The sequence below is a fragment of the Podarcis erhardii genome (assembly GCF_964252035.2).
Source record: "Podarcis erhardii genome assembly, chromosome: 10".
NCBI lineage: Eukaryota > Metazoa > Chordata > Lepidosauria > Squamata > Lacertidae > Podarcis > Podarcis erhardii.
The window spans coordinates 36,020,647-36,033,329 of NC_138500.1; the positions used below are offsets into that span (position 1 = coordinate 36,020,647).

The 12,683-nt window shown below is 38.9% G+C and overlaps 1 protein-coding gene and 1 long non-coding RNA gene across 2 annotated transcripts in view; one reads left to right on the forward strand and one right to left on the reverse strand.

Annotated features, from left to right (window-relative positions):
• Positions 1-690: 690 nt before the first annotated feature.
• LOC309351031 lies at positions 691-3,187 on the forward strand. Its single transcript, XR_014160668.1, has 2 exons — positions 691-2,828; positions 2,859-3,187. It is a non-coding gene; the product is annotated as an uncharacterized lncRNA (long non-coding RNA).
• Positions 3,188-7,013: 3,826 nt separating this feature from the next.
• The window catches only part of LOC309350999 (uncharacterized protein), a 103,535-nt gene continuing 97,865 nt past the window's right edge, over positions 7,014-12,683 (reverse strand). Inside the window, exons 9-10 of the mRNA XM_081878341.1 lie at positions 7,617-7,771; positions 7,014-7,233 (exon numbers count right to left, since the gene is read on the reverse strand). The gene's annotated coding sequence lies outside the window, so the exon portion shown is untranslated. The remainder of the gene's footprint in view (positions 7,234-7,616; positions 7,772-12,683) is intronic.

Sequence of the window (12,683 nt, forward strand, 5' to 3'; positions counted from 1 at the left end):
TGTGGGTTTGTTTGTTTTTAAAAAAGTGCATATTTTATATAACAAGGGTGCACAAAATACAATTAAATGTGGACTTTTGTGCACACTAAAAAAAAAATCCATTAAAATAGGATGGAATGAAGCTATGATTGAACAGTACTGAAGCTGAAATGCATGTAATTAGGCTAAGACCATCCATACATAGTCTTCAAGCACAAAAGCCTTGCAGAAGATCCTTAGAGTCAATTTAACAGCTATGTATTTCAGTACCTGGTGCAAAAGTCACAAATCTAAGGGTATGACTTTATAGTCCTGTGACTCCCCTCAACCTCAACCACCACCACCACAGATAAAGAGTTCTGTTTAAGGGGTCATGCCAGATGTTTTTCAAAATCTATTATATGGCTTCAACATACAAAGAATACATTCACCTTGAGGATGTTTTTTACAAATTAATAGGTAGACCTATTTAAGATACAAAAGCTCAACAGTGGATTTCTGTATAATTACTCATTCACTTAAATAATTAAGAACCATCTGATTTTTAGAAGGGTAAGAAATGTTTTGCTAGAAAATTAAGCAATCCTATTTAAAATAGAATCCGACCTTGCTAGGATTCCTGAACTTCACTTTCTGACTGGTGATGAGCAGATCTTTTATGGATGTGACCAGTTTAAACAACAAAAACAAAAACACACAACTCTATTATGTAGTGAACAGGCAAAATTTATTAGACGCGATAAGCAAGGTAATTTTCAGAAGCTTCTGTCATACTGAGAATTTTTTTGTGCTTTGGGGGTATATGTAAAATTGTTTTTTTAGAAATTTACAGCACTTCACAAAGTTTTGTTACATCATCCTGCTTGTCAATAAAAACCCAATGATTTATTATTATACAGGATTCATTTTCCAAAACTTTTATTTTTTTTATGCAGCTATTCCATAACATTTGCAAAAAAGTTACTTTCAGGTATGAGTGAGACCAAGTCCAGTGGCATAAATGTTTGTCATTCTCCAAGATGTCGAGTTGATATTATGTGAAACAAACATTTTTTACATCATGACATGGGAAACAGTGCTACTGATTCAACTAGTATGCATTGCCATGCTATTTCTGGTTTTGGTGTTTTTATACATATGCATATGTTGCGATTGTAGCAGAGTGTTGAAAGTGGAGCGTCTTTCAATAATATTTCATCCAAAAATGTGCTGAGTCCTAAGAACATAATATCAGACCAAAGACCTATCTAGTCCAGCATCTACTTTCCCACAGTGAACTAGATTACGGGAGACCCACAAGAAAGACATGAATACAGCAGCATTTGTGCTCCCCAGGACCTGGTATTCAGCAGCATACTGCCATATACAGGACATAGTCTATAGCCATCATGACTACTAGCCATAGATAGATAAGCTTATTGTCCATGAATTTACCCCCTTTAAGTTTGTGCCCATCACTCCCATGATGTGGAAATGAATTCCACTGTAACATTGTACTACTGTGAAGTTGTGCACTGCATCTCCCACCATTCAGCTTAATCTCCCCAATAAAGTATCAAAGCAGAAAACACTGTTCCACAGCAAATACAGTCAGAATTCAACCTCACCAGCTTGATAGATCCTTTTTAGTGATGAGATGGGATGTGAGGAGGTGTGTGGCGTATTGTGTTGTTATGGTATGTATTTTTGTGGTTTTATGTTGTAAACCATGCTGTGAGCTTTGAATGAAAGGTGGCATAGAATTTTTTAATAATAATAATCAGAAGAATACATTAGTGTATGTGATTTCTCACATTTCCCCATCCTTCCCTGCCCTTCCCCACCTGCATACTGGTCAGTCCACCTAGTGTATTCATGCCCATTATTTAACACACACAAAAATGCCATGTACTAGTTAAGGGACAGGTGTTGTTACATGTAGATTTTCTGCCACAAAGTCCAAGTGCAAATTAGTTGGTGTACTAGTTGCAAAGGAACATTATGTTTTAGTTGTTATGGACATAGGCTACTTCACAGATGAGCAGCAAAGTGTTTGAGTAGATGAGACTCTTGACTGCATCCTTAGGTACTGAGTTTGTGGTAGATCATCCATTCATCTGCAAATAAAACCCAATCCACTGAACAGGAGCAATTCTTCTCAGCTTTTGATTGAGACGGAGTAGCCCTAAATTAAGAAAGAAACAGCTTGAGAATCTCCACATTTGACTTTCACAAAGATAAGTAGAAAGGGATGAAATCTTCTAATCCACTCTTATGGAAATATCTTCATTCCTCCAAAACTTTCCACAGCTCTGGGCCCCTCTGCAGTTGCAGACATGGAAAAGATAGTCATTGTTTAACATTCACCATTGTGGGATGGGAGTGGAAAAACTGATTGCAGGAGCAGCTTCTGTCTCTAAGGAGAAACAGCCAGTGCTTCCTCAGGCATGGGGAATATGACACATGAAGAATCTCAACCATGCCACTGCATTTCATAGGACTCAAATCAACCCTGCAACTCTAAAGGACTCATGATCATACTCCTAAGACAATTTTATGGCTTTTGCAACCATGGCTCCCCCAGAGTACTTTGCTATCATCAAATCTCATCCAATAAATGTGTAAAACAAGGTGTCGTTCATACAGTGATCAACCTCAAACTGTGGTTCAGTTTACTTTTAAACTTGTGAATTGTTTTATTCAAACAAGTGATACTTTAAAATTAATCTAGGGACAAACCTTAGGCAACACATGTGACTGAAGTCATAGGAAGCCCTTGTCTGAGTTGGGACTGTGGTGTTATTTCCTCCCATGTCATTGTCCTGATTCGTAGCTTCCCCACCCCCCAAAAGAAGGGAGCTGTTATTTATGTCCTCGGCAGTTTCTCTCCCATGCCCCAGTTCTGATGCAGATTAGGACCTCTCCATGACATGCAATTGTAATCATGCATTCAGCATGTCATTTAACTTTGTCCTAAATTGTGTGTGCCATGCAGTGGAAAACCCTTATTTCTCTTGTTGGGGCTGCATCATCAGAACAGTCAACTAGGGAAAGAGATGTGGAGATAAAAGAGAAAGTCAGATTTGTTGCTTTTAAGAGGAATAGAAAATGATAAAAGTGAGTTTTATTAAATTTAACTTTGTGGGGAGGAAAGACAGAGAAATAATAGATGCTAAAATAAAATAAATGATAGCACTGTAACACCGTTGCTTAATAGTCCCCCAAATACATTGTGATCAGAATAACCAACAAAAAAAGAAAATGATATACACAAGGCTGATGATGCTGAGTAAATAGAGTGTATCCAGGCAGACTCTTGGCAGTGTAGAAGCCCTGGTGGCATGGCTGAGGTACCATATCACTGCAATCATGTTTGTAAAGGAGTACCATGTATACCAGCACAGGAATGTGGTTGTCATCTGCTTCCCATGGCACTGCTCCCCTGTCCCACAACTACACTAGTCCACAGTGGTGACTCATGCACACTGCTTCTAACAGAGCAGAAGGCAGGGAGGTCAACAGTAGGTGGAATCAGAGCCTATTATGGACAGAGTTCTACAAAGGGAACACAGATTAAGGGGGAGGAAGCTGACAGCCAGTGGCAACCCCTGCAGGCAGGTGAGGGATGGTTATGGGCAGACTGAGGTTGATTGGGCAGTTCCCCATCTGCCTTAATGGATCAGCCTGCAAGTTTCCCAGAATTCATGTCAGGAAAGGAAAAGGAACAGCACACGCTTTGAGAAAAAAACATGCCAGCGCACAATATTGAGACTAAAGCTTGTCTTCTGGTTTAGAGGATCATTTCCTGAGTATGGGAGTAAAGAAACCTGGACCTCCTCATAAAACAATAGAATTTAATTTGTTTTGTTTATTTTATAGCTCACATAATTCAGTGTTTCATGCACAGTGTTGTATTTAATAACAAAAAAAATAAAAAATGTATTAAAAGATAAGACTTGGATGCTGGCTCAAAAGATGAATTATCTTGTGAGAAACTAGCTCCCTTATCCTTCAAACTCTAAGGGTGAGGCAATGAAGAAACAGTGCAAGCGTGGAAGTCAACAACACAACATACTACATCATTTTCCAATAATCGTTAGCAGCTCTGCTACTACAATTCTATTCTGATGGCTCATCTTAGTTGATGATTTTTCACAATGTATTTCATGGCTTCCATCCCTACATGAGACTTTATTACTATCACATAGGAATAAAAAGCCATAAAACACTAAAGTGAATTTATCTTGATCAGAAGCAATACTGATTTTCTTCACATGATTTCACAACCATTTCCAAACTAACTGAGAATTTCATGCTACATTGCTCAACATTTTAAAACTGCATTTCAATGATTAAAAAACACACACTCCACAATGGTTACATCACAAATTAACAGCAATTTAGACTTCAGAGAGGTTGCTAGCTAAACAGATTGGGGGGACAGTCACAACACACAGCCATTGAATCCACTGAATAGACAGGACACCACAGAAAATAGCACTGGAACAGACATCTTTGAACACGTACAAAAGACAAGGGAACTATGAACATTGCCTTGGAAACTTTTAAGAATCCTTTCAGCCTTCCCCACTGTATTTTCCTGATGTTGCCATTTGCTTTCAGGGTTGGGGTGAGAACAGACAACATCACTATAGGGACAGTAAAGCATCTCAGATTAACAGGGAGCTGGTAATATGGTGATGTCAGTACCAGTGCTGCAAAACTCAAGGCCACAAACTGAAAGGCAAACCTTTCTCTGGACCTAAATATATCCCAAACCAGACTTAATCTACCACCTACCCACAGTCACATTTCTATCAGCCAGTGAAGAAATGTTCATGTACTGTTATTTCCAAATCAAGCTAGGAATCCATAGGACCTGGGACTAATGCAGTACAGTATTACATAGATGAAATTACTAGTCTTCATATTCCCACTAATTGGCCAAATTGAAACACAAGCCTCTAGGGTCATTGAATTGTCAATAAGAGAACCTATCACAAATTCAAAGCCTTTTGAAAATAAATTTGCTTCCACATTTGTTCATAAACTAAATAATATCTGATATGCCACACAAGGCTAAAATCAATATGATAAAAGAAAATAGCTAATGTGAACCTTAGCAAAAAAAAACCAAAAAACCTGATGTTAGGATTAATTTTAATTTGCAGCTAATGATTACCACTGAAAGCCTCCTCTATTTTATTTACCTATTACTATTCTCTGGCTGCCTATCAAACCTATTCTTGTCTAGCACCCTATGCTTAGCATAAGTAAAACCCATAAATGAAAGGAGGTGCATAAATAAATTAAATTATCATGCATAAAACATGCAAATGATTTAAAAACTGTATATGAAACTCTAGTTTATATTCATTAATCTCAGGTTGCACTTTTGAGGGACAAAAAGACGCTAATTGGGTCCAGATTAATGCACTCCCAAACCTTCCAGTGTGTTTTAGGTGAGTTTTAAATGACATATATTAAAATGTAAATAGCTACTCATTTCCCTTTTTATCTCTCAGGTTCTGGGGCAATGGCAACAAATACAGTATCATATTGGGATAAAAATATACTACTGTATAATACTAATATCAATACAAAACAAGCATGTTCAATTATGTTATATGCCGCTTCATGTATGTTGACATACACAACTCAAGCAGCCTTAATCATCTCTCCCTTTTGTAGCTGACTCAATCCAACAGGAAATAAGCCTCCTTGTGCTCACTCTATGAGGATTGCAGTGCCCACCTAGCTATACATCTGCACCTTTATTGTGATGTTCATCTGTAACCCAGTCAATTGGATGGATGTGTCTTTTTTATGATGGGGATATGCAACTGCCTTATGCCCAGTGGTTGTTGCACATGGCTAGTTATGTCAGACTACAGATGATAGGAGTCCCTGTGCTTTAAAACAATTTCTTGCTTATCTTCTTTTGACAACCAGTCTTTTGAAAATAAGAGGAAAAATGGGCCAAATCCAGTCCAAGTTAAGTACTTCTAAACCCTTTGATATAAACAGGAGAAACAGAAGCACATAATTAACTTTTTCATCGAAATCAGCAGGACATGGTTAAAGTTTGGCCTAATTATGCCCACTGTTCCTAATTCAGGTTTGAATTTCAGGGCGTTGCAAGTTAAGCTGCGGCCTTGTTTCTTTTGAAACAGCCATTTTGGGGAAGATTAATGCTAGGTTGGCATGGTGATATCACATGGCTCCGATATGTGGGAAACAGAGTCATGAAACTTTTTCTTTTTTCTTTTTTGGCAAGGTAGGAAGGAGAGGAGTAGAGAGGGTTTTTCCTCCCCCCACTATTGTGCTGTTGCTTAGCCAAACAAAATTCACGTAAGAAAATTGGCTTGGGGCCAGATCAATCCTTTCATTCTTGGGAGTCTTCTTAAGAAACACAGCCTTGGGTTGAAAGTTTTCTTTCAGTGCTTTTTGCATTGCATGGCAGCCTTTATTTGTGGAAGAAGGAAATTGTTTGTCTCAGCTGCACTCCCTTGTTGGCTGACAGCCTGAAATGAAAAGGAGGAAGCAAAGAGCTACAGGACGTTCAGCAGGGAGGAAGCCCAGACTCCAATTTTTCCATTTTTTAAAAGGGAAGGCTGCATGTCTGATAAAAGAAAAAAAGAAAATGAATAGCACTGACAAAAAGGTTTGGGGTTAGATATTTCAGAAAACTTCTTTTGATTATGTGTTTGTTTATGGGGCAAAATAAAGCAAAAGTGTCTACGACCCAATGATAGATTGATTCTCAAGCTTAGTTTGCACTGAAAACTGATTATTCATTTGTTGGAGGGGCCCAGAGAGTAATGCTTAACATATCACCATGTATGCCAGTTGTGTCCTCTTAAGCATACATGTATTGGAAATTAAAGTTTAGTTACAGAACCCAAGTTAAATATGTTCATATATTTAACTTGTTTTGGGAAGAATTGAAACCACAATGTGCATCTCTAAGCACCTCCCTTCGACAAATGTAAGCTACGAAGGATGACAAAATTGCCACAAGGAAGCAAGGAGACAAACAAAGACACGGACACACATTCACATAGATGCTTCAGACACACACATTTATTACGTCTCCCACTCTGGGAGCCTTTTGACGGCTATTTGTGCCTATTTACATATATTAAACTAGTTGTCATAAATAACAGCAATAAGGATAGCTGGTCTGTCAACGGACTCAACACAAATGACAAATGTTCAGAGGGCCATTTAACGTGGAGATGCGCTTGTGCTGAAATACGCTTTCGTTCATGGCTCCTAAAAGAGAAAATGATTGCATGGTTACAAAACCGTAAGTAAGAACTAAGGATATTCACCTCATGAAGTCATTTTTCAACTAGTCTCTTGGCCCTTGCTGGAATTATTTGCAGCAGGCCTGCCACTGCTTCATTTTCTGCTGACTCCATTTGGGCAATTTTTTATCTCATTATTAAAAGTGAACCTGGCAATTCTTTCAAAGCTTCCCTTTAGGTGTGGCTGAGTCCGTAGTGCATCTTTTGTCTCAGAAATACATTGCTGAAAGCTCACTGTCACACGGAAAGAAAAAAACCCTGAAAGTGATAAAAGTAAATTGTACAGATGTCTATATAAACATATTTTAGACCAATATATACAGCCGACAGATGAAATGGACTGTTTACCTTGGGAAGAATAGCCTTTTCTTCTCTAAATCATCATTCAGACCTGAATGTCATCCAAAAGCGATTCTGCCTTCTTCAACTTAGCCATCATCTGGGACTGTGAGATAACCCCCATGGCACTGGCCTCCTTTACTGACTCCTTCATTATTAGCCTCCTGGTGGGTGAGATAGAATACAATGAATGTAATAACCATACTTCACACAACAGGCCCTCTCTCGCTTTTAAATTGAAAATCCCCTTATTACAAAACAAGGGGTGTTCTTTTTCTTCTACCTTTAAGTAGGACTGCCACATTCATTGGTTTTTACAAAAACGCAGCTGCTTTTTAAGCTACAGATAAATAGAATCTGCTAGGCGGTAATTCTCCTCAGCCTGAATTGCATTATTTTCTAAGAAGCTGGTGAGGGACACACACACACACACACACACTCACGCTCCCCCCCCAACACACAAAGTATATGAAAAAGAAAAGTTATTTTCCTTTCTAATTATAATTCTTCTGTTTTTCCACCATTAATTTGCAATGCCAAGCAAATCTCCTAAGGTTTTGTTGTTGTCTGTTTGCCAATGCAAACATAATTTTCTTTTTGTTCGATAAAACAGTATTTTCAATAAAAAAATAAAGAAATATTTTCTTTTTTGCTGTAGGAAAATAGATGACTGATTAAGATGATTGGATGGACTAATCTTCGGAAATAGCACCAGACAATACAGATGCAGCTATAAAAACAAATAAATATCCTGAATAGGTGTATGGATGGCTAGATTTGGATTTTCATTAACAGCTCAGACTAGTTGGTTATGATATCATCATAACCTTTTCATCCAAAAATATAGTTCTATTGTTATTATTAATTTTCTAGGATAATATAGATAGATGATAGATAGATAGATAGATGATAGATAGATAGATAGATAGATAGATAGATAGAATTTCTTAGTAGTAAGTTTTTTAGCATTATCTGTTGGTAATAATTGTCTCTGATTTCTCTCTAGATCCATGTATGCAAGTAAATTAGAACAAATGGAATACTATAATACAGCAAAGAAGGAGAAAAAAATACTAGTTATTGGATTTATTATCATAATTATTTATTGAATTTATATACCGCCCTATGCCCACAAGTCTCACTTACTATTTCCTATAATACATTATTAAAGACTGAGGCTAAGTTAATTGGTTAAACAATGAAATTAAAATACTAATTCCTTAAACTGCTGAGCACTTCAATGTAGTTTTAATCCAGGATGCCTTGGTGAAAGGATGTAAACTTTCTATGCTCATGTTCATTTAATGATTCTGCTGCGCAGAATTTTCAGACAAAGCCAACTTGCATCATTTAGTCAAAACAGCTCTTCCATTAAGGGTCTCCAAAACTCTGAGGACTGAGATGCTGTGTTACAGAGGTGCCAACGTGAATAAAATATGGAAGGTAAGCCCTGCTCCACATAACTGATAACAAAATGCAGCTCTCACACACCATTTGAATGGCAATGCACATCAACTTTTGGGGGACAGCCCCCTCAAGTAATTTATTGATTACTGATTTATTGATTTTAACAATTGATTAAAATACAGCTTAGAAATTAGAATCAGGATAAAATTAAATGCCTGTCCATGAAATTACAACCATAGGGGTTGGGAACCTCAAGTATATATCAGGGCCAGCTATCCACGTTGGTCCCACATGAGCCGATAAAAGGCGCAAAGAAGTAACGTACAGAGTCCCATGGGGGGGGGGGTCAAACTGGGTCCGGACTGAAGGCCAGGCAGAACAGCTCCATCTTGCAGGCCCTGCAGAAGGATTTCAAGTCCCGCAGGGCCCTGGTCTCCTGCAATAGAGTGTTCCACCAGGCTGGGGCCAAAGCTGAAAAGGCCTTGGCCCTAGGTGAGGCCAGTTTAACCTCCTTGGGGCCTGGGACCTCCAAAAATTTATTATTTGCGGACCGTAAGGTCCTCCGCAGGGCATACCAGGAGAGGCGGTCCCGTAAGTACATTTTAAAATGTAAAAATCCACCTGGGGGGCACATTGGCCCCCCCAAAAGAGGACATGCCCACGTTTTCCCAGACATATGGCAGTCCTACTTAATGACACATATGTTGTTGTTGTTGTTGTTTAGTCGTTTAGTCGTGTCCGACCCTTCGTGACCCCATGGACCAGAGCACGCCAGGCACTGACTGCAAAACTAAATTCTAGTAATGCAAAAGTGGTTTTGGATACTTCACTTTACTATGCACAAAGGATATCACTGTAACAACAGTGGAATTATACATTTTGTTATAAAATACTAAGACTTTAATGCATCAATGTAGTATCAATGGATCATATATTTAGACTCCCCCACATGCATTGTAGTATGAAAGGCAATGTTCAAACTGAGATGTCAGAAATTGCAGGAATGAATAAAGGTGCTATCCCTTCTATAATTTCAAGTTCAGTTTCAATGCCTTCGGTGCTTTAAAAAAAGTAAGAGTGGAGGGAGAGTTCAAATTATTAAGGCAGTTCTTACCTGAAGCATTATTATTTAAATGTAATTCTGAATATTAAAAATGTGTAGTTAAAAAGCCACACAGCTCTAGTAGTGTGGCACAGTCCAGAAATCTTGTCTGAATTCAAAATTATAACATTACTTTGGATTTATTGCTTGCAGAATTACAAATGAGCCATCTATTATAAGTGATGCTGTCTGCATTTTCTCCCAAAGCACATCCTTGTAAAAAGATACATAAATGCAGCTAACAGTGGTGACATTACAATGACATTCAAACGTGCTGCTGCAAAGAGGCCTCTTTATTCTTAGGTTATGGGTAGAAACAGTGGGTGTCTGTAAGTTGTTTTTATTAGATGGGCAAGCCAATTGCATGGGCCAGAGTCCTAAGATGACTAAATTGTTCCACATAAAGAGCAGTAGAAGATGTATATCTGGCAGCCCAAATATCTGCGCAATGTGTATTTGCTGGCACCACAAGGGTGCTGTTGTGAGGTTTGTAGGGGTAATAGTAGTTTTTGGAAATTCCAAGTAAGTCATTATCTACTGGTGCAGGAAGACTATAGCAGACAGGGGCTGCGGCTGGGGAAACCCAGCCAGATGGGTGGGGTATAAATATTATTATTATTATTATTATTATTATTATTATTATTACGTATGTGACACAGAAATATGATGCCCTTGCAGCAATCTCCCCAGTAGTTCACAAGGCAGATGGTGGTAGATTTCACTTGGTTGAAAACTGTTCATGAAACAAGGCAAGCACTGATTTCCTGAACATATAAGGCTACCTAAGGCTAAGTAAGACCATTGGTTCAAGGGTCCTCAAACCTCCCAAAAAGAGTCTTGCAGCCCCTTAACACAGGAGTGGGGAACCTAAGACCCGGGGGTCAAATACAGCCCCCCACTTTTGCCTCGAGCCCCACCCACCAGTGACATGTGCCCCACGTCAAAGGTTGACCATAGGAAAATGCAATCTTTGGGCTGAAGGCAGTTCTCCATACCTGCCTTATTATGGCACCTGCTCTTTATTCACCACAGCATCTGAAGTAGTTTTAAAATCTGATTTCACTGTGGATTATACTTTTAGCAATTTAAATGTTGTAAGCCACCTTAGAATCAAATTTAATGAAGGGTTGTATAAAACTATTATACAGTAAGCCGGCATCGTACTCACATTTAACTTGTTCCCATTCAGCTTTACACGTGTGTAAATAAATATTTAAAAAATTAAAAGGGGACAGAAAGTGGGTAGAGTTCTGGGGGAAATTACTTTGGCAATCCCGGCTATCAATGAACCCAATGGGTGCTGACTATACACAATTTTGGCTTTAGGTGTGATTCCTGGAACATAACCCCCATGTAAGTTGCGGGCTTACAATAAATAAACTCATGCAGATGTGTTTCCTGAGATTCTTTAAGTGAGCTCTGAATCTGGGAGCATATACATGCAAAGTATACTAAGTATACTAATACTAAGCCCAACTATTGGTGCTGGGTCCTGGGCCAGTTGTCCCAGTACTGCTTCCTATAATCATTTTAAACGGAGGTGATGGGGACTGAACTTGCGGCCACTTGAATGCACCTCTGGGGAAGGGCTATAGCTGAGTGACAGAGCATCTGCTTTGCATGCAGAAGGGCCTGGGTTTCTGAAATATACTTGGAGTCCTGTAGTGATTTCATGCTCTTTATTGCAGCTTGTAAAACAGTGATTGAATTACCCCCCAAGCCTCAGGCCAATCAGTTGTTGCATTCTAGGATCCTACTTGCCTATTGTTCTAGGATCCAAGGTTAGTACATAACAGTTTTCCATCCCCAAATCCCCAGCATCTCCAGGTAGGGATGAGAGAGATCCCTGTCTGAAATCCTGGAGACTTGCTTCCATTTAGTTTACATAACCCTGAGTTGGACTGACCAGTGGTCTGACTCAATATAAGGTAGCTTCCTATATAGACCCTTACATTCCACTACACTTATGGGACACCACATTTCTGGTAGCATGAAAGCATTGGGCAAGGAGTGAAGGAACTTCCCGTGCAGACATCATTTTAGAAATGGGATTTCATTATAGCTAAAGAAGTTTCAAATGTGTTGAATTAAAGCCAGCACACTTTAGCAGAGCAGTGACAGCTGTTAAACAAGGAAGGAGACTGCTTTAGCTGCTGTACTGGCAGGATGTGCCATGCTTATACCATTTAGCTTTCCGTTAGTGCTGCTTTATTTCTAAACAGAGAGTTGCTGGGGCTGAATCTGCCTGGAAGTCACAGCTTCTGCCTTAGAAGCTCAAGTTATGTAGGGAGCTGGTTGTGGCTGGTAAGTGGTGAGCAAAGTTGCTCCCCACACATCCATTTCTTTTATTACTTTTATTAATGCTCTGTTTCTTCTAGGGTTCAACCTAGCATTGGAAATGGGTACTGCATGGCAAGTGGAAGAAACACCTGTTTCTGTAGCTGGAGTGGTCCAAATATGATGTGGGATCATATTGAATATTATAACCTAGGAGTGCTCAATGCTGTCTATGCTGACTGGCATCAGCTCTGTAGGATTTCATACAAAGGTCTCTTCCAACTAAATCA